General features: G+C 35.7%; 1 long non-coding RNA gene across 1 annotated transcript; it reads left to right on the top strand.

The window, feature by feature from the left end:
- The first annotated feature begins 971 nt into the window (after positions 1 to 971).
- On the top strand, positions 972 to 20,518 carry LOC131677709 (uncharacterized). Its single transcript, XR_009303416.1, has 2 exons — positions 972 to 4,921; positions 4,982 to 20,518. It is a non-coding gene; the product is annotated as an uncharacterized LOC131677709 (long non-coding RNA).
- The last annotated feature ends 387 nt before the right edge of the window (positions 20,519 to 20,905 follow it).

Genomic DNA, 20,905 nt, shown 5'->3' with positions numbered 1-20,905 from the left:
AGCTACACACCAAAAAATAATGAAATTTAAACGACATGTAAATCAATACGAATGTAAACATACAACGATTGAAGATATTTTTCGCGGCACCAACATCAATAGTTGGCGCGTCAAACAACAAACGTCATAAAAATAACTTATATATTTACAAATGGGCTAAACAAAACAATAGGAAGTATTGAAAACACACTCCATTTTAGATCTGGAGGCCAACCAATATCAACACAACTTGTTCTCGAAACACATTTGCACGTTTTGTCTACCTATTGCGAACGTCATACCCGCGAGTCTGTCAGTTTTACGGGATGATCAAAATTTTCAATAAGTCGTTTATTCAAATTCGCCAGCCGATACGAACAGCAAATATATGCGCCTTGTAGCGAATTATGGAAACATACTTTTTTTAGCTAACAACATTAGTTTTGGAACACAAACACACATAAAACAGAATCATTTGGCGCATACCAAAAAGTCACGGTTGGAGATCACTGTACTCTGAAAGCAATGATATTTACTACTACCTACCTTTACCTATAATGTTTGTTATTTCTCATTCCATCCATAAATTAAAGTGAATCCGCGAAAAACAGGAATTAGAGAAACCGCAGAAGCAAACCAAACCATAGAGAGGAAAAAATAAAGGGAGTAAAATGTAGACCACAAAGAGCAGTACATAGTATGGAAGGAACGATGCAAGTAGATCAGCAGAAGAAATATTTTAGCTTGACCATACATAGGATGAGAAAGATATCTGTAGAAAAAATGTTCCCGCCTTATTTTTTATAAACAACAGTGATGACAGTGATACCTGAAAATGCAATGCATCTACTTTTGAATTAATTGGCATTGAATAAATTCTCCTTATATAAATCATAAATTGTTGTCATAGCCAAATTATTTTTAATGAACACATTCTGTATTGTTGATATGTAAGCAAAACAGAAAAGGAAATACAAAGGCTTTAGGCAATTTCTTTTATGTCGCTATGCGATAAAATTTAAAACTTTGGTTAGTAAATTTAAAATTACATGCTTAAAAAAAATAATATTTTCCAATTTTTGCTCAAATATACTTAAAAGTATGTTCTTTTCTATGGTTCAATCCGAACTTACTTTTATTTGCCCCAATCAGAGATAATGACATTTGAAAAAGGGCTATTTATGAGCGAAAAGTTTCCATAACTTTTGAAAGTATAAAGTTAGACTTTCAGAGTTATGAAAAAACGTGGTTTGAAGTTTTCTAAAAGCTGTTCAAAGGTTGTTTTAACAAAATATAAAATTTCTTTCGAACATTAACAAGTCTCAATTTTACATTTGGATTACTACTTGTAATGAACTTAAGCAGTTCATCTGTCTTTTTACCAGCAATAAGCAAATTCGCCAACTCTCTTCGACTAATATCCATATTTACTAGTTTTATTTAAAACGAATAAAATCAGAAACCTTTTTTGACAGTCGTTTCACTTATGCAAAGCTTGCTGCGATGAGAGAATGATATTTGAAAGTGGCTTTTTTTCATAATACAACGATATGTGTGTAAATGCTTTAATGCGTTGAACCTGCAAAACTACAAACTTTAAATCTAAATTGCAAATTTTAAAAAAATATCGTATTCGCCAATTTTTGCTCAAATATACTAATAAGTATGGTCTTTCATGTGGTGGAAACAGAATTCAATTTTAGGTGCCCGCATCAGCGATATTGAGCCTTGAAATAGGCTATTTTTTTAACGAAAAGTGTCCATAACTTTTTAAAGAAAAAAGTTAGACCTTCGGTGTCTTGGAGAAAAATACTCGGCTTGAAGTTTTCAATAAGCTGTTCAAAGGTTGTGTTAACAAAAAGTAAAAGATACGAAAGTTATACTAAAAAAACGTTTTTTTCAGGAACACCCTAATCTTTTTTTTTAAATTTCTTGTATAACAAAAACTAAAAGAGATAGAGCTTTAATATGTTCAACAAATTTATTCAAAATAAGTTACTTTACAACTTTGTGGAAGACTGTGGAGCTCTATCTTTCATCAGTAAAAAGTTTATTTTCGTATTTTAGATAAATTAGAACCACCCTAATAACTATTCCAATAAAAAGAAGCATCTTCTAAAGTACACAAATTCATCCTAAGACATGGTACGGCTAAATTATACAGGTTTGTCAGAAAGTAAAAATTCCTCCTAAATTAGCGATCTGGACCACTGTGCAATGGTAGTACGGATTCCAAACAGCCGAACAATATTCTAACGCACAGTAAAGCGATTTAAGACAATATACGTCCCTGAAGTTTTTAGCTATTCGGAAGATGAACCCAAGCTGTCGTGATGCCTTATCCACGATGTATGAAGTATGTGGTTTGAATGTTAGTGCCGAATCCATGATGACTCCGAGATCTTTGATGTGAGAGTGTCTTGGAATACTCGAGCCGAAGAAATGGTAGTTAAACTGAGTCGGATGGCGTTTCCGCGTCAACGTAACGATTCAGCATTTGCTGGGGTTTAAAACTATTCTGTTTAGATCACACCACGTACTAAAACTGACCAGTTCCCTCTGAAGAAGCTCGGCATCGGTTTTATCCCGTATTTGTTGAAAATTTTTCATGTCGTCGGCGAAAGAAAGGTGGGGTCCTTGTAATGTGAAATTGACGTCATTAAAGTAGAGGAGGAATATTACTGGACCGAGATGGCTTCCTTGTGGTATGCCGGATGTAGCGAAGAATGGTGCAGATAGACAGTCCTTAATGCTGATTTGGAGTTGCCTTCCATCGAGGTAGGAACGAAACCAGCGCAGAAGTTGTCCATGAATGCCGAGTTTGTCCAGCTTCGCTATTGCGATATCGTGGTTGATTTTGTCGAAGGCCGCAGATAGATCCATGTAAATAGCATCGGTTTGCAATCCGTCGGCGAATCCATCCATTACATATGTTGTGAACGAGAGCAGGTTTGTTGTTGTCGATCGTTTAGGCATGAAACCGTGTTAGTCATCTGCAATGTAGTGATTGCAGTGAAAGAATATAGGATCTAACACAACCAGCTCGAACAGTTTTGATACGGCACTCAAACACGAGATTCCCCGATAATTGTCAATGTTCGATTTGTTTCCTTTTTTATGAACTGGAAACATGTGCGCTGCTTTCCAGCAGGAAGGGAATGTACCAGTAGTGAGTGATAGCTCGAAGACTCGCCGAAGTGGTTCAAGAAGCCCGCTATTACATGTCATTCATTTTACAGCAGTTTTCGAGTAAAAATACATTGAAGTGCATTGGTTTTCCGTTTAAAGAAACTGTAATTTTGAATCCACGTGTAACTAATAAAATTCGTTGAAGAAAGCACGACAAGTCGTGTGTATTTGTGGTGGAACTTAATTTTAAATTTATATTCATGCTCCAAATATGTGCATGAAAATAAACTTAAAATTATAAAATATTTTTTTCTGTGTAGGACCAGACAAAATTCCGTGTCATTTTCCGGCTGGTGAGCGACATGTAGGAGCCCTTAATGCGTTGAGCGCAGCCTGACTATCTGAGAAAATGTAGATATTTGCATACCAGTCTTTTCCTTTCAGACATACTTAAGTGCATTCTAGAAAGCCAAATATTTCAGCTTGAAACACTGTCGGCCAGTGCTATTTATTCCTGAAAAGTTCTATTTTGCGTTGGGCAAAAAAATGCGCTTTCACTACAGCTTTGCTGCCAAAGTTCAGAAAAACAAGATACAAGGTTGTTTTTCACAACAAATGCATTATATATTGTGTTATTCTACCACAACAAGGTTAATATCACACAAAATTCTTTAAAGGCTACAAATATTTACATTGCTTAGAGTTCAAGAGATATCAAGTACTGGCATTTTTTACAGCTATTAAAAAACTATTACTTCTCGAGCAAAATTGTTACAAGGAATATTTATGACAAACGGAAAAATCCACCACGCATGCGGGAGATCACGTTCCACTGTACGGAAGGCTCTGCGATCGTGTGATGCTTATCAAAGCTGCACTCTCAAATCAAAGCAATGAAAACCAGCGACAAATTCGATTCGTTTTTGTGAGAACTTTCGTGATTTTTTTTTTGCTTGAAGTGGTACTTTTCTTCTCTGATGTGCGTTTCACAAACTTGGTAACGTTGATCAATTGTTGACCTATCCATGATATGTTGCCAAAGGATATTAAACGAAACTGTTAAAGTGACTTTGACAGTTCGATGCTTGTGACGCAAGTTATCCCTGTGGGAAAGTAACACCCAAATACACTCTGTCAGGACCGTCTTAAGATCACTCGAGCCTCCGGGCACTATTGAACAAAGGGGCTACTTTGACTTTTCCAAATTTGAGCCAAGAATCTTGCTATCCTTTAAATCAATCAATATAATGTTCATCGCGAGACCTAAAAAAGTAGGGTTGGGAGGAGTTTGTTTTTGTGGATGAGAGCCTGTATCCATTGACCACAACCACAGAACGCTTGCCAAACACAGATTTGTTGGCCATCGTGTTTTGTTTATCGCTACGGTTCGATCCCTTCCAACCTTATATACTTGTAGTCCAAACCCTATCATTGTTTTTGCTCAAATTAAAGTGAAATTTGGATTGAAATGCTTGAATTGGTTCAATGCCCCCGCGAGCTTGCTGTGTCGCGTTTCCTGCCGCTAGAATCATTTCACGCTTTATGAACATTTGATCACAACAGATACGAAACAATATACGATTCAGAGCTGCTCTGCTACCAATTCATCGATAGGAGGCATTGGAATATTGATGGAACAATATCTATATAACCTTTTAACTGTATTCGACATTCAATTCAACTTTCTGTCATTTTTAGCAACACACTACAGAGTTACAAACAAGCGACTGCACCTGTTTCGAATCCAGGCGTTAGTGTGGATTTACATGAGGGAAGCCAAAATCCCGGGGCCCCTGGATCAGTGTGCCCATGCGTAAAAACGATCTACTGCATCCTGTATTATCTTCAAATATCCTAATTTTCTATTTTTTAGATTTTAATATTTCACCTTTTTGGTTGACAATCAGACTGATGTAGATTTTTCTAGTAGCTCCGAGGGACCTTCGTGTGACCAGATTTGAGGAGTTTGACAAAGCATGTTCTAACAATACAATACTGAAACGTCAGCCATAAGACATTCTTCAGTTATTGGCCGGTTCATTACAATTTTCTCGGATTTGTTTTATTCATCAATGTTATCAATAAGGACTACAAATACGAAATAAACAAATTAACAAAGATTTACTATAACATGTAATCAAGAAAGCATTGTGTACAATCGCTTTGCTGTTGGAACACATTCTGGTTGAATAGGGGGCCTGTGTCTCTCCCTGGAGCCACCAGTTCTTTTCTATCTAGGGGCAGATCACACTAGGAATGTATAATAAATGTGCTCCAAATTTTTAAAAAATGCATTTCATTTCCATTATTGCATCAACTCTGCACTAGAGGTGTGCGCCGATGAAAAATAACATTATCGGCGGTGTTGGTGCGATTTTGACCGGCGGTGGCGTATCAGTGTGACGCCGTTCGCCAAAATTGGTGGCGGCGTAATACGGTGAGGGATATTTTTTGATTATGACGGGAAGTAGAGACGACTTCTTGTTCAAACCTTGCCATGTTGGCTGTTGTACCCGCGTGTTTCTAAACTAAACCAAGGACTGATGACGTAGCGTTATCATCAGCTTTCAAGGTAACACAGTGATTTTCGACAGGGGATTAATTATATTGGAGTAAATTTAAATGAATCTTGTTTAATATGACGAAGTTTTCGTGACTAACGGAAGTCGCTTTTCTGCAGTACCATCAATGCGCAATGTAGTACTGATATAATTTAACACTTTAAGCCAAGCAGAAAGATTCGTTTGCAGAACAATCTAAAACACGTGGTGTTGAAAGTGACAGCGTGGGAGTTTAGGTTCCTGTGTACACGAGAAATGACAATATATGTGTAGAAGTAAGGTTACGTGACCTATCACCGCGTACCCCTCCTAAGCTAATTGCAAAATGCATGTAGCAATAAAAAGAAGTAGAATCCGTTACACCTGATACTTGAAGAAGACTCTTTGCTTCCTACTTGACTAAACAACTCAGAACTCACGGAATTATTATTAAAGAAACCACGCTATGCACCAATGAATTGGAACTGACATACGCCGTTATTAAAGCAACAACAGCACTGTGGGCGTGCAGTAAATACTTCGGGAAAACCTGGGGTCTCAAACCGAGATTGGTTTACTGGTCCTACACGACCATCGCCAGACCACGATTATTCCTCCATTGCGTGGTGGTCCAAAGTTAAACAAAAGACTGCCTAAACTAAACTAACTAACGTTCAGAGGCTAGCCTGCCTTTCTGTCATAGGCGCTATGAAATCAACACCCACTACAGCTATGGCAGCCATGCTTCATTTACCTTCATTGCACAAACATGTTATAGGAGAGGCGAGACTTAGTTCTCTGAGAGTGCTAAAGGGTAAACCACTATTTGATGGAGATTTAAATGGTCACCTGAGTATAATAAAGAAACTCAAACTATACCCTGTATTGACTACAGTTCAAGATAAAATGGGGGCTAAACCGGATCTCGATATCTCATATGAGGTCCACATGTATCAATATCATTCTATATGGATGGTTCTAAAATGGGTGAGCTGACTGACTCGGGACTCTACGGACTAAGAATTGAAGAAGCGATATCAATGGGAAAGTGGCCTACAATTTTCCAGACAGAGGTATATGTAATATACACCTACTTGGAAGTCTGTAGGAAACGAAACTACAGGCATGTAAAAATAACTACTTTCTCGGACCACTAAGCAGCACTGTTGACCTTAGGGTCGTCGAAATGTGAGTCCAAACTGGTTTGGGAGTGAATCACATCTTAACAACAACTGACAGCTCGTAATAAAGTATCGATATGCTGGGTATAAGACAACCAAGGAATAGGTGGTAACGAAGTGGCCGACGAATTAGCTAGGTGTGGTTCATCAAACATGTTTGTTGGACCAGAAGCATTTCTAGACATATCTACCTGTGCCATCAAACTAGAACTTTCGATTTAAGTAAGAGACCAACTACTAAACGATTGGTGTAACGTATTAGGCGCTTGACAAGCTAAGAAATTCATACATCCAGTTCCAGATACAATGAAAACCCAAAAAGTTATGTATCTAGAACGAAAAGATTTACGTATACTCACAGGTTTATTTCCGGGGCATTGTCCTGCTAAGTATCATCTGAAAAAAAATACAAAAATCAAGATGACATTTGTAGATTCTGTAACTACGAGCCTAAGAGCTCGGAACATATTCTCTGCCATTGTGCAGTACTATTTTTTCGAAGGAAGCGATACTTCGGAAGACATCTTGTGACACCTCGCAGGTTATGGCATACCTGTCCCAAATGGATCCTCAGCTGGGTAATACATTGATAATGTATTACCCATTTGGGACGACACATGTGGACAAACAAACTACTGCTTCCAACTACATTGTAATTGTAGAGTAAACAGAGCAGCCACAAAAAATAACCTGAATGGTGATCGCAGTGGCAAAGTTTCCTCTAACAAAAAATGCACCCATGAGAATCAAACTTCTACGTGCAAGTACTGTATTCAGAGACCACACCATGGACAACCTATGGCCTTGTTATGTTACCGCTTTGAACGGTAATATGACGGGGTAAAACGAAGGTAGAAAAACGATCTGGATTTGAGTCTGTACGTTTTCAGGGCTACTCTGATCGTATGATACAGAGAACTCAATATTTGGCCACGTATTCCGTAAGCAAAAGATTTTAGTATGAAAAAATTACGAAATGGCGCGATTTTCTAATATGGTTCTTGAAAATATTAGGTCAATATATTACTATATTTTAACTGCGGCAAAGTTCTACTGTATCGATTTTGTTGGCTTTTTCGTCAAATTGAGGGCAAAGATGGAAATGGCAATGGAAATGAATATTGAAAGGTAGATAGGTATTCTAGAGTGAATCAGTTATAAACTTAGAATAGCAAATTTTCCATAACTTAGTTTTCAGTTTCGTTTCGGCGTCAGACTTCACAGCCGAGTCTTAACAATGAAAAGGACAATGTCATGACTAGTGCAAGGATCCTACTGACTACTAGTATCCTCCTGAATTGTCAGATCAAGGTTAATAGTTAAATACCATGAGCCTCGTTTGGTGACGTCAAGATAGTGGCTCGACCAAATGAAAGTGTCCGTTACAAACATGAATCGATCATTGTATGCATGTGCATGAGATTCTGTTTTGGGTGTTCAACAACAGTCTAAATCGGCATGATGTAACGTGAGTTGACTTCTAAGTACTAGCTCATAATCACACTACGAGTTGTCTTGTGTTGTCTTAGCATAGAACTACTAAAATCGGATTTCTTGTGAAACACGAGAAACGATCCGAAAAACTAAGATATTCTACGAACATATTGCTCTGCCTCTTAACACATACTGTTTGCCAACCTATTCAGCTGAGTTTCGCTTGTTCGGACTCGGAACGGAAATGCTTTGTTTCCACATCTTCCGAAGACTGGGAATGAAAAGTATCACACAAAATTGTTATATTCAATAAGCTGATCGTTTCACAAAGAACATACCTAAGTTCTTACATTCAGTACACATTTAGGTCGAATATAGAATGAGCGCTCGTTTAAATATGATCGACGGCGCAGCTCAAAAAGGAGCGCGCTGACCATTTTTTTTTAAATCGGCAGCGTGTATAAATCATCGGCGGCAGCGGCGCACACCTCTACTCTGCACTACAGTGCAGAACAGTCTGTTCAACAAACATCATGCTGCACTTCGTTTGATGTTTAGTTGGATGTAGAGCTAGTTCTTTTAGAGGTTTGACGTCTTACACGCAAAATACAATACACAAAATTTGGTTGATTTTACATATGCATCACAACACACTGAGAAGCCCAAAAAATTGTTTCAAGATCGCTCAATATAGGTTCAACGATGGACGCCTATTGAACGGTTATTTGGACGTCGTCCTACGTTGGTCCCACGAATGACCTTCATTGGACGACTTTGAAACCAACCGTTCTTAGGGGGAAGTGATCTTCCCCTAGCTCTCTATACTTCTACAAGTTCCAGATGCTATTTTTCCATGGGCGGTTTAGTGCACATTGATAATGAATTGTTTTTTAGCCAAGTGGTACAGCTTAGTTTATGTTTTATTTGCATTATCGGTTGATGTACTGTATTGGGTTGAATAACCACTACTATCTGCTATTTAGAATGGTGTTTAGCAAAAAATAAGCACTCACGGATACACTAAATGTCTTCCCGAACCCATAATTTAAATCGTATAGTATACAAACTAAACAGCATATGCTTTACTAAAATCGCGAGATAATTACATAGGTATTGCGAACACACCAACCAAGGAAAAGCTGATTTGTGAACCGCAAAAAAAATACAATTCGACGTGCAAGGAGTCACTTCGATTTCGACACACGTTTCGTATAAATATTCTTTGAAATTTTCTGGAAAATAAATGGTTCCGTTCTAACACTTTTTATTGTTAAATTTAGTCGCACTGTAAAAGAATATTTAGAAAGAACTGATTTTTCGGAAAGTGACACATTTGAAATTAAATAAAACTTTAGATAAGACAATATATTATGATAAACCAAGGAAGAACAAATTGAGCAAATTTCATTCGTTTTGCTGGCATTATACAAAGTAACAATGAACGATATTTATATTTATATATATGAAAATATTACAGTCATTAGGCGTTTACTAACCCTGTTCCCGCATGTTGCAAGACTTTTACGAGCCTAGGGATTATACAACTTAAATTTTAGGTCACACTTGTGATCGTCCCAAGAGCCATATTGAATGCCATTCTCAAAAGGTTTTATTTAAATTTCTATTTATTTTTACTTGATTTCGATCTAGAACATAAACTACTCAGTATTGTATAATCAATAATAGCGAGCAAGCCCTTTTCTATTTGTTACTTTTTTACAAATGAAGAGGCAAATTTATCGTTTTAATGGAAACTTACACTTACACGAAGCTTCGAACCGAACCGGACATACAACTAATGAAAGGACAAACGTTTGTTTTAGGTGAAAGTCGCTTCTTTTCCCTCAAATAACATAATCCAAACCAACGCTGTAATTGTAGCTGGTTCAAAGAAACGTGAAACAAATGAAGAAAAAAAATCTAGTGTAGCGACGTCATATGGCAACTTTTATAGGAAGCACTTTATATATATTATAGTCATATACACACCAAGGATATGTACATTTTACAATTACAGTTGAAGTGATGAAGCAGCCGCTTTATAATGTAATTGTATCTTGTTTTATAATTCCATTTTATAGAACAATCTTTCAATTATGTTTCAGATATTATTATGCCTTGTCTTTTATATACACGTATTTATTATACACAAAAAAACAAGAAAATGTACGAAAAAAAGGATAAAAATATTTTGACAAAAATGAAGCAAAAAAATAATTTTGTAGTATGTTTTTAGGTGATAGATTTTCCCAAAATAAAAATCAATTATTAAAAGCAAGCACGACAGATAGTGCACTGAAAAACAAGTACTGTAGGAGTCTCTCCCCTATTAAACATTGGCTATAAACCTTGTATACAGTGGATTTTTGCCCGAAACGAAAACGAAAGTTTAAACCGTGAACTAAACATATACACTTAACAATATTGATGCAACCCTAAGTGGTAAATAGAACAACGTGGTGAAATTCAAAGCATACAAAAACACCCAAACTACACAAACACGACAAAGATCAGCTACTATGCTTCACCACTTAAAACACATACAAACACACAAAACAAGAACGTAAGCCAAATAGAAGTATATATATTTTTCATGCTTTAGAGATTACGATTGTAGATCTTGGACATTGAATTAACCTGTGTTATCAAATGCCGGATTGCAGGGCTATGGCCAACGGAAAATTATTCAATGTTTTGAAACTAGAAACGCAGATCGATCAATCATCCATCACATGTCGCCTAGTTTTGGAATAAGTTTCCATCAAGTTGGATAGTTTTCCGAAAGAGCAACTACTATCCCGCGTGCCACTGAAATGGGAAACAAGTCCAGTAATAAGCGTATTTTCGAAAAAAAAAAAAAAGGTTATAATCAAAGTTTTACAACATATTATATACAGTTACGTAGCAGTTTTAAAGTGGTCGAACTGAGAAAATTAACCAAACTCCAAGGCAAGTAGATCCTGTTTGACAAAAATGTAGTTGGTGAAATTGTATGAAACACACACATACACATTGTCCGGCGGATGATTTTAACAATTAGACGGAAAGTAAACAAAACAAACTTATCAAACGAGTATAAATTTAAAGTAATGTTCGAACGTGTTGATGTAGTATAAAAATCACAAATATTGAGCCACTTTAAAAGTACATTTATAGAATCTACAAATTCAACCTTGATGCAAATAATATGATCAGACTACCTAAATTGGAATAAAAACCAGGAAAGCAATATTTTATTGATAAAATTTACTACAAATTATTTTATCTCGAAAGAAACAGTTGACTAACATTTACTTACTCGACATTCACAGCCATAGTAATAGCGTTGCTTTAATCCAACGACGGTAGGTCGAGAAGTAATAACACACTCAATAAAAAGCACCAGCAAAAACCAGTGTTGGCAGCATGCGATTATTTTTTACTGCTCCTATATTTACATACAGCGCAGACCGTCTCCATTCGAACAATTGCGCGGAAAATTGAACACATTTTTCACGAATGGTTTCCTCAAAGATTTGTAACCTAAAACAAAAATGATATACCCTGTATAATTCTTCTAAATGTTTACCAATTTGGAGTTTGATAGGAAGAAAGTAAATTAAATTATATATTTAAAAGAAAACAACAATCCTAAACATTGAATACAACGTTTGTGGCAACTGCTATCGATATATAGAACGAACTGATTATTCCTGCTGTAAGTAAATGTTCTAAACCGTACAATAATTCTGCGCATAGATTTGGACAACTCAATGAGAATCAAGCTGACGGGTTAGAGTGACCAACCAACATTCCCCCTATACTCAAACCAACAAAAAAAATAAAAGAAAAATCAACACATTAAGACCATACACGGTTGTGAAATATTTTATATCATTATTATTCCTCTTGATTTCATATAATTTCTGGCATCACTTCAAAAGCCAGTTTGGTCAAATTATACACACGTTAATCATTTACATTACGTGACGGTCAAAACGTTTCGCAATTTTGAAAGAATAACTACTTATATAGTGAAAATCAAAGAGAGCTTACAAGAAAAAACTAAATTTAGACACAAAAAAATCATGTTATGTATAATATATTTCGCGCATTTTTGCTGCTAGCCTAAGTTGAAGCGTTCAAAACGTCCACTAATTCTATTTTTCGCTTCAGTAAACGAAATTTTAGCCGCAATAGGCGAAATTGCTTGATGCAATCAAACCGAAATTCCCACATAAAACATACATAATATTGCAATGTTCCGCAACCGTTCGTTTCGGAGTCCATTTCTGGTAGTTTAGTACAAAGTATCATATTTAATCTCGCTACCGATTCAAATCACCATTATATAAGCGACCAGTCGAATCCAGTGGAAAACTTAAAAATAGCCAGTGGGAGAAAATGTCAGACAATATTTATACTATATTTTGAATTTTGGCCAAAACAGATTTCGTTTCATATTAATATAATTTTAGAACATTTTTATATAACAACAAAAAACAAGAAAAATAAAATAAAATACCAAAATTCAAGCCTTATGAGAATCGTTTTTCGAGTAAATATTACCTACTTCCAATCTGTACTAATACATGTTATTGAATGTATTTTCTAGCACATGTTCAAATGTGTGTGTGGAACGACTTCACTACCGTTTATTGATCTCTCTAAGTAAGAAAAATACGCATATACATACAACACACACACATAGACACGTACATACTGACAACATGAACCAGCACTTTTCTCTGTCATCTCCGTTCGAATAATATAATAGAGTTGAAGCGATGTACAGTTAATCAAATCGTATTTGTCAAACTAGCAGAATGAGATGAAATCGGTGGCTACCCAGTACCCTCATCGATCGATAAAAAAAGTATTAATGAGGCAAAATATTAAAGTAAAGTTACATATCACAGAAAGAGCAAAGTTACGGTAAACATCCGAAAGAATTCCTATACATAGTACTTTTATCCACTCTAACACATTGGTGAAGGCAACAGAACAAAAAAAAACAAAATCACCGGAGAATGGCAAACCAACATGATAATAATTTTTGGCGTTGTACACATATATAATAAACACAAAACACAAAAAAAAGATATTTAATATTTATCCAGCAACAAAAATCCTATCCATTCAAAATCATCTCAATATTGAGAATAAATACAAAAAAAACTACTACTAGTGTTAATTTTTTGCACAATATTTACAAACCAAAATGTAAACATTACAATTTTTAGAAGGAATTACGACAAATATTAAAACAAGAACTATTTTTTGAAACAATTATAAACAAAAGAAGAAAAAAAGTAACGAGCAAGAGTTTTAAATTTACAGTATGATACATAGATCAATTATTATTATGATTACAATTTATTACATTGCGTTGAAGGGGTTCCAGTTTCCAACACTGACAATGAGCAAACGGAAAGACGAATATATGCAGAATAGTTTACTACAACTACTAATATGTATTTTAAACAGTTTACCACGAACATACAATTAAACAAACAATAACAAATCGATAGAAAGAAAAAAACAATTTCCGAACTGTAGTTTACCTAGCAGACTGTAGTGTACTTTAGAGTAACTTAGAGAGTGAGTGTGGGAAAAATTCAAATGAACCTACTTTGTGTTACCAAGTTTACTAGATATTTTTTTAGCAATTGACAGTTGGTCGGTTGGGAATTGTACCAATTGTGTGGACAAATAGAATAGACAACAATGTTGATAGTCGATATGTGAAACTATTGCCGTTCTTGATTGCTTCCGAAACTTGTACTGTTTGGTATGGTACTGAAACTAAATTAGGTTCTAACCCTCAGCTGCTGTCAGATCATATATTTTGACAGCAGTTGGGGTTAGAACCTGACTCAGTTTCGTTTCTGACAAATTTATTAAATCTAGCTGTTTCTAGGAAAAGCCACATATATAATGACTTTTATCTGGTCTGAAAATTGTGTTTCGCACAACTTTCTTAATCAAATTGTTCGGTCATTATTCTTGAACTTGATCATTATTAAGGCAATGCAAAGGTATAAACAATAAATTCAGAAACAAATCATAATTAAATGTATATTTGCTAAAGGTATAGTAATAACAACTGAATGGATGGCGTCCAAAAGGGGGTAACCCATATTTTTTTCGGAATCGATATTTTTGCTTATTTTAATAGTTCAAAGTAATCCACGTGGACTGCCATTTAAGATATCTGAAAATAATTTTGGGATTTTTTGGTATTAGCAGTCAAATTTGACCATGGAGGTAACCCCAGTACTAGCTGGTGCCCAAAAGGGAGTATTTCCACGTTGTTTTATGGATATTCGAGTTTTCTCGTTCGTTTTCCGAGGTTTTAAGAAAAGAGGTAGTCTATCGATTCGCCATCAGTGAATGTTATGTTGTAGCTTGCATATCGGTGAACTCGATATAATACTGTTTTTAGTTGGATTGCACTGTACTTTGACGTTTCGGCCCTAACAGTCGTTCCTGAAGATGGGTGCCGCTCACATACTTGCTATGTATGGCTATTTTCTATCTAATATTTATTTCTTGCACAAATGTATATTGTTGAGCGCATTTTTTTTGAAAATTCCAATGAAAGCGTCATGTCTCTATATTGAAAGTTGACCGAGCAATTAGGGATCAAGAGAAAAATGGTACATTGTGGTCGGAAAATTAAACAAACGTGGAATTAATTATTATTTTTCGTTATAGCGTTTTGGTGTATTCGGAAAAATCGCTGTATGGAACCTAGCGCTTTATTTGGTTCAATAATACTATTTCGTAATTCAGCCGCCAGGGCGGCGCTTTGATCCACTTTTAAATAAATCTAGAAATGTTGTGTACTCGAGAAAGTTGTAGGTCCTTCATTTTAAATGTATCTCCTGAAGATAAAACTTTCTAGGTCCTGTATATTTCAAGATAGGGCATTTTTAGTTAAAAATTTAACATACAGATTATGTTTTCAAAAATGCATCATATTTCAAAACTTGCAGGACCTACAAAGTTAGTATCTTTACAAGATACAGTCGTGATTCGTTGGTTGGGCCACAGCTTATGTCCAACTAACGAATTTAATTTGCTAGTTGGACCGACTGACAAATGTCAAAAACTCTCCAAAGAAGACATTAAAAGTGTAAAAGATTGTCAAAGTCAATTTGAGATGAGTTACAGTCGTGATTCGTTGGTTGGGCCACAGCTAACCAATTTAATTCGCTAGTTGGACCGACTGACAAATGTCAGAAACTCTCTGAAGAAGACATTAGTAGTACAAAAGATTGTTTGAAAGATTGAAGATTGTCAAAGTCAATTTGACATGAGATTTTGACATTTAGATGCTTTTTAGTTGGACAATGGTCGAACTAGCGGAGGTCCAACGCCGCCCAGTTGAAAAGTGTCCAATTCAGAGTTAAAAATATTCAAATTCATTGAATGAAAATTGATCATATTCAGCCGCATTCATTTTCAATATTCAGTGACGCAGCTGAAAACGTCAAACGAAAAAACCACCCATTCATCCATGCAGGTTTTCATTCGGCTCCGATTATTACACGAAGCGACCGTGCAGCAACGAATCAAACGCATCAAAGTAGGCCCTGGTACAATGTTAGCGATGATGATTGTTGTTTCATTTGCTTTATCGGCATTTGAAAACATTTTCCTAGATAATTAGTGTAATGAATATATTGTACGATATGAATAAGATGGATAGTTGAATGAATTTTTTTTTTTCTATTCACCGCGAGTCGCAACAGGTTCATTTTCAGCCGTCAAAAAAGAGCTTCGATTATTTTTAATTCTGATCCAACCAGCGAATCAACTGTATATATAAAATAACCTCATACAACTTTGTCGTATACATTATCTTTCTATCTCGTTCCATTAAAAACACAACAACAGAACTGATAACAACGCCGCCCCAGCGACTACATTTCGAACTAATATGAAATGATCAAATAAAGCGCAAAATGAGTTTTACAATAAAAGCCACGTTAATTTGAAAATTCGGAAGTTTTTTCCATTACCTGTAAAAAATGGAAAATATTGGGATAGCCATCCATTCAACTAGGATTGGGCGATATCGATGCGATTTTTTCTTCTCGAAAATCGATATTTTGTATGCGATCTTTTCGGTTCGATGGTTGGCAACATCGATTTTATTGATTCAATAAAATCGATTTTTCTTCCAACATTCCCGTTGGAAAAGACGCGATTTTTGTCAGTTCTTTTTTAGCATCCCTCTCAGATTTCTAGATGATTTCTGTCGGGTCAGCTAAACTAAGGCAAAATGGCTTTCCCTCGCACTTCCTTGCAATATTCGGATAGGAATTGAGCAAAACGCTGAATTTTGAAAGAAACCGTACAAAGACCGTTCGTGGCAGAATCATAGCATAAATCGAGCATGAAATCTGCCAAAGTTCTGGCAGAAATCGCAGTACCCGTTAATATTACCGCTTCTGTCAGAATGTTTTTGTAGATGAGCTAATTTTCTGCTAGACTTCTGGTTAACGCGTACAGAATGCCAGTCGGACGTTACCAGATCCAATTGCGCTTTACTCAAAGGCGAAGTCGCACCAATCTAGAACTGTCCAAATTAAAACTTGTTATCGGCAGTAATCATGCTTTTAGACAGCTTTAATTAGCTGTCATTTCCAGCAATGATTTTGCAAAGTTTTTTAATTCTTATTCCTTTTCAGTTTGACGAACAAAAATGAAGGAAAACTGAAACACCGTGTAGAAAAAATGGCACTCTACTAATGATATAAGATGAATATTTCAATTTTAATGGAATTCGGTTTTCGCATATCAATAATTTTTTCATGAAAATTACCTCCCTGTCTTGAACACCGTTACTTTACCTTGCTAGTAACGTGCACAACTTTTGTTGTTTAGGATATATTGTACAGACTCAAAGGCAATGAAATATGTCGAATATAATAATCAAGAGGACACGCAAAACGAATAAAATTAGCAGTATACTAGCTTTATATTTGCTCTATGATAGTGCCAAATGCATATGTAATGTTTTCATTCTTTTAAAATCCTTAGGGCTTATATGCGCTATATCAGCTTTATATACGGATACAGAGCTGACATTAATGCTACATTTTGCCTGTGCTTTTAGGCATTTATAATGCGAGGGTAGCACTCCATTGCATTGCAAATGCCGATAGAGGATTTTCATGCAATATTAGTGCTAATTTATAACCAATATGGCGCAATGGATTGGATTCTTACCTGGGTAGACTTAACGACATAAAAATTTCTTAGTTCTTAGCATATTTTTTTTTCTTAAGAGGGTTTTCCAGTGAAAAAACTTAAAATAAATCGTTTATTTAATTTTTGCATAAATCGTTTATTTAATTTTTGCATATTTTGCACTAAATGCTCAAGAAAGGTTGGCTTGATTCGTCGACTAGAGGCCATCAAACTTTCTGCCTCTGTATAATTTCTAGTAAGTTGCAAGTAGTATCGGTTATACAACCTTAAAAGCATATCTAAATGATAAGTCCTATTGTCATGTGAGTTATGTAGATTTCCTTAATCATGTGATCTGTAGTTTCTTTTTTGTTTTACCACGAACTTTGATAAAAATCCTTAATAATTCTTCTTTTTTAAACTTTTGTAGTTTATAGATGATAATCTAAAAGAACCACCGGAATCCAAGTAACAGGATTTAATCTCATCAATTTTAACAAATCTATAGCATTTACTGCTCCATAAACATTAATTAGTTAAACTGACCGAATACGAGGATGAAAACAATCGAGTTCATCGGGTTTTATCAACCGGCTGAACAACATTCGAGTTCTTCAATTGTTATCGTTGGCTGCTTCTGGTAGTGAGGGGTGTGAACTTTGCGCCTTTGTCGGACCCCTCCCTGAAATTCCGGAAGACACAGCAGAATGTTCCATGCGATACCGTTGTTGTGCTCACTTCACTCTCCTGGACTGTTAACTAAGAAGAGCAATGTCCCTTCTGATTATCCTCCACAACGCATCGAGAGTGGCATAGTGCATACTTTGCAGCTATCTGGGAAAGCAAAATTCTACATCTAAATAAACTGACAAAAACATTCATAAGCAATATTTACTGCTAAATGTGAACGGCTGTGTGTAATTTTCCACCCAATGCTAAATTGTTAGACGTGTTACAAAAGGAATGAAATAGGTCATAATTGTCTCTTCTTAACGCTTTAGGTAATACAAAACGATGGAAGTTTTTTAAAAAATAATCGAACAATTACTTTGATTCAAAATTCTCGCCCATATGCTGCGCGGCATGTGTCGTGAGACGGCAAATCTCATCTCACTTCCCACGACTTTTCGCACTCCATTCTGAAGAGTCACTTCGGGTGACGTTAGACGCCCGTCCATTCAATGACATTCGGCAATCTTATCCCAAATCGACTCTCAGAATGGGGTGAGAAAAGTCATGTCGAGTGAAGTGAAACTTGTCATCTCACGTCACACGGTGCGTAGAATAAGAGCGTCTGTCTAGTTTCAACACATACTCATGTCTGCCTTGAAATGTACCCTCAGGTCAGTAAAAATCTCCAGGTCAAAGTTTTACGAGTGGTGGTTACTCTAGTTGAACTCGAAATAGGGAAACGACGCTTATGATTATCATCCCAAATTTCAGCAGTATATCATTCGCTTTTCATCAGTTTACAAGTGTTTGAACAGAATCAATAGTTAATTATTGATGCGTTGCCACACACTATTCATAAAAGTCTACTAGTAGGCTGACTGTGTATTAATTAACCCATTCATGCCCATGTTGTTTGTGGACAACAACGTTTTTAAACAGCTATAACTTTTGATTGATCCAAGATTTTCTCATAAAAACAAGTAAGGCTAATAAATGTGACTATTGCCTTTCATTTGAGTATTTACAGTTACAAGGATCAGCTGTAGAAGTGAAGTTATTGCAATTATTCGGATTGGATTGCGGTGGAGTAGTGCTGCCAGGGACAGTACGTTTACGACGGAAAATAAATTTTTCATATATCTTCGTTGTGTTGCAATATTATTGAAAACTGATAAAACTTATCAATTTAGGCTGTCTTTGGCTACATTTTCCATGCAATTGGACTATTGCAAATATTCTAGGAGAATTGTATTGAGCATTGAAAGGTAAAAATTGAGCAGCTTCTACAACTGCGGAGGAAGCACCTATCTTTATGAAAAAGGGCTTTTCATGTTTCTTGACTCCACCGTTTTCAAGGAAAAATTGTTTTGAAACCCTACATGCTCTAGAAAAAAGTTGGGCATGAAAGGGTTAAAGCGACAGAAAGCTGTGCACATTTTGCTTTCGTCAAGACAACCCATGTTTCTATCCATACACATACTTTACCAAAGTGTCATTCACCTTAAACCCAACGAAGTACTTCCATCATTTATTGTTTCATGGTTACAACAGAACATTCTTGCAAATGTATTTTAACAATGTTCATAACAATCCGTCTATGATACGCAAAAGCCACACAATAGTGGGATTATCCAGTACTATCTGTGGCATTTTTGACTTTTCAAAAATACTCGCAACATATATTTCTAACTAACAACATTTCGTCTCAACCAGTTCGTACACAACCCTTGCCCAACCAACCAACGCAAATTTTATGGTTTGTCAATTGCTAGAAGAAAAGGAAAAACCCGAACAAAGGCCTCGTCTACGCAAATGTCTGTTAGAGTGTTCGAAAATCCCCTGTGTAGTGCGCAAGCCAATTATATATTAATTGAAATATTGAGGAAACAATTTCAGCTATAATAGGTAAATAAAAAAATAACACAACAATATATTGAAACCAATATGAGCGGTAGTCCTTTACTTATATCATCAGGGTATTTCTTAGTTGACACTATTCGAAAGCGAGTAAAATTTCTGCAGGATTTTGTATTAGAGACATACTCAAATATATTGAAATGCATTAAACAAAGATATGCTATTATATACAACACATATTATATATACAACGTACATATATACATTTTTGCCGCTTAATAGTCATATTTTCCAAGTCGACAGAAGAAAAAAAAATTAAACGACAAAATACCGTGAAACAAAAATTTTAAACGAACAACAAAATACTTCGACCGATAATCCCGAATCAGATCCGACTAAGATTGCAGAAAGATAAAAAATGAAACAAAAAAATAACACTATTCGTGATATACATGAATGCATATATATTTCACTGTTTTTATTTATTTGTAAAGGATTTGTGGTTCTTTTTCCTTCAACATAAATAAAGTATTCGACTTTAGACAATTTACAAGCTTTGTTATTTCTGACCGAAATCGCCCTGTGTTTATTTTGTTTCATCAAATTCAATAAACCGTTGAGATCGAGTACATGTCCACATGGATCTATCTAATGCGTTTCTCCAACTTATGAAAGTAGCATAACCAGTTAGTCCTCTTATCAGATGTCCACCTTTTTTCATGATCCTAACCGTAGCTGGAACCGCAGAAACCGTAACATTTGATGAACCGTGTGTATTTTTTGGTGTTGTCATCGTTTCTCGTTTTCTGAATGTTTTGCCTTTCTCCTATAGAAAGGCTATGCAATCACTCTGACGATCGACTTTTTAACCGAGGCCAGGAGGGCAGAGTCTCTTATACCATTCATCTTAGTTCGTCGAGCTCGGTAAATGTC

The sequence above is a fragment of the Topomyia yanbarensis genome, chromosome 1 (assembly GCF_030247195.1).
Source record: "Topomyia yanbarensis strain Yona2022 chromosome 1, ASM3024719v1, whole genome shotgun sequence".
Taxonomy (NCBI): Eukaryota; Metazoa; Arthropoda; class Insecta; order Diptera; family Culicidae; genus Topomyia; species Topomyia yanbarensis.
This window is presented reverse-complemented; position numbering and strand designations above follow the sequence as displayed.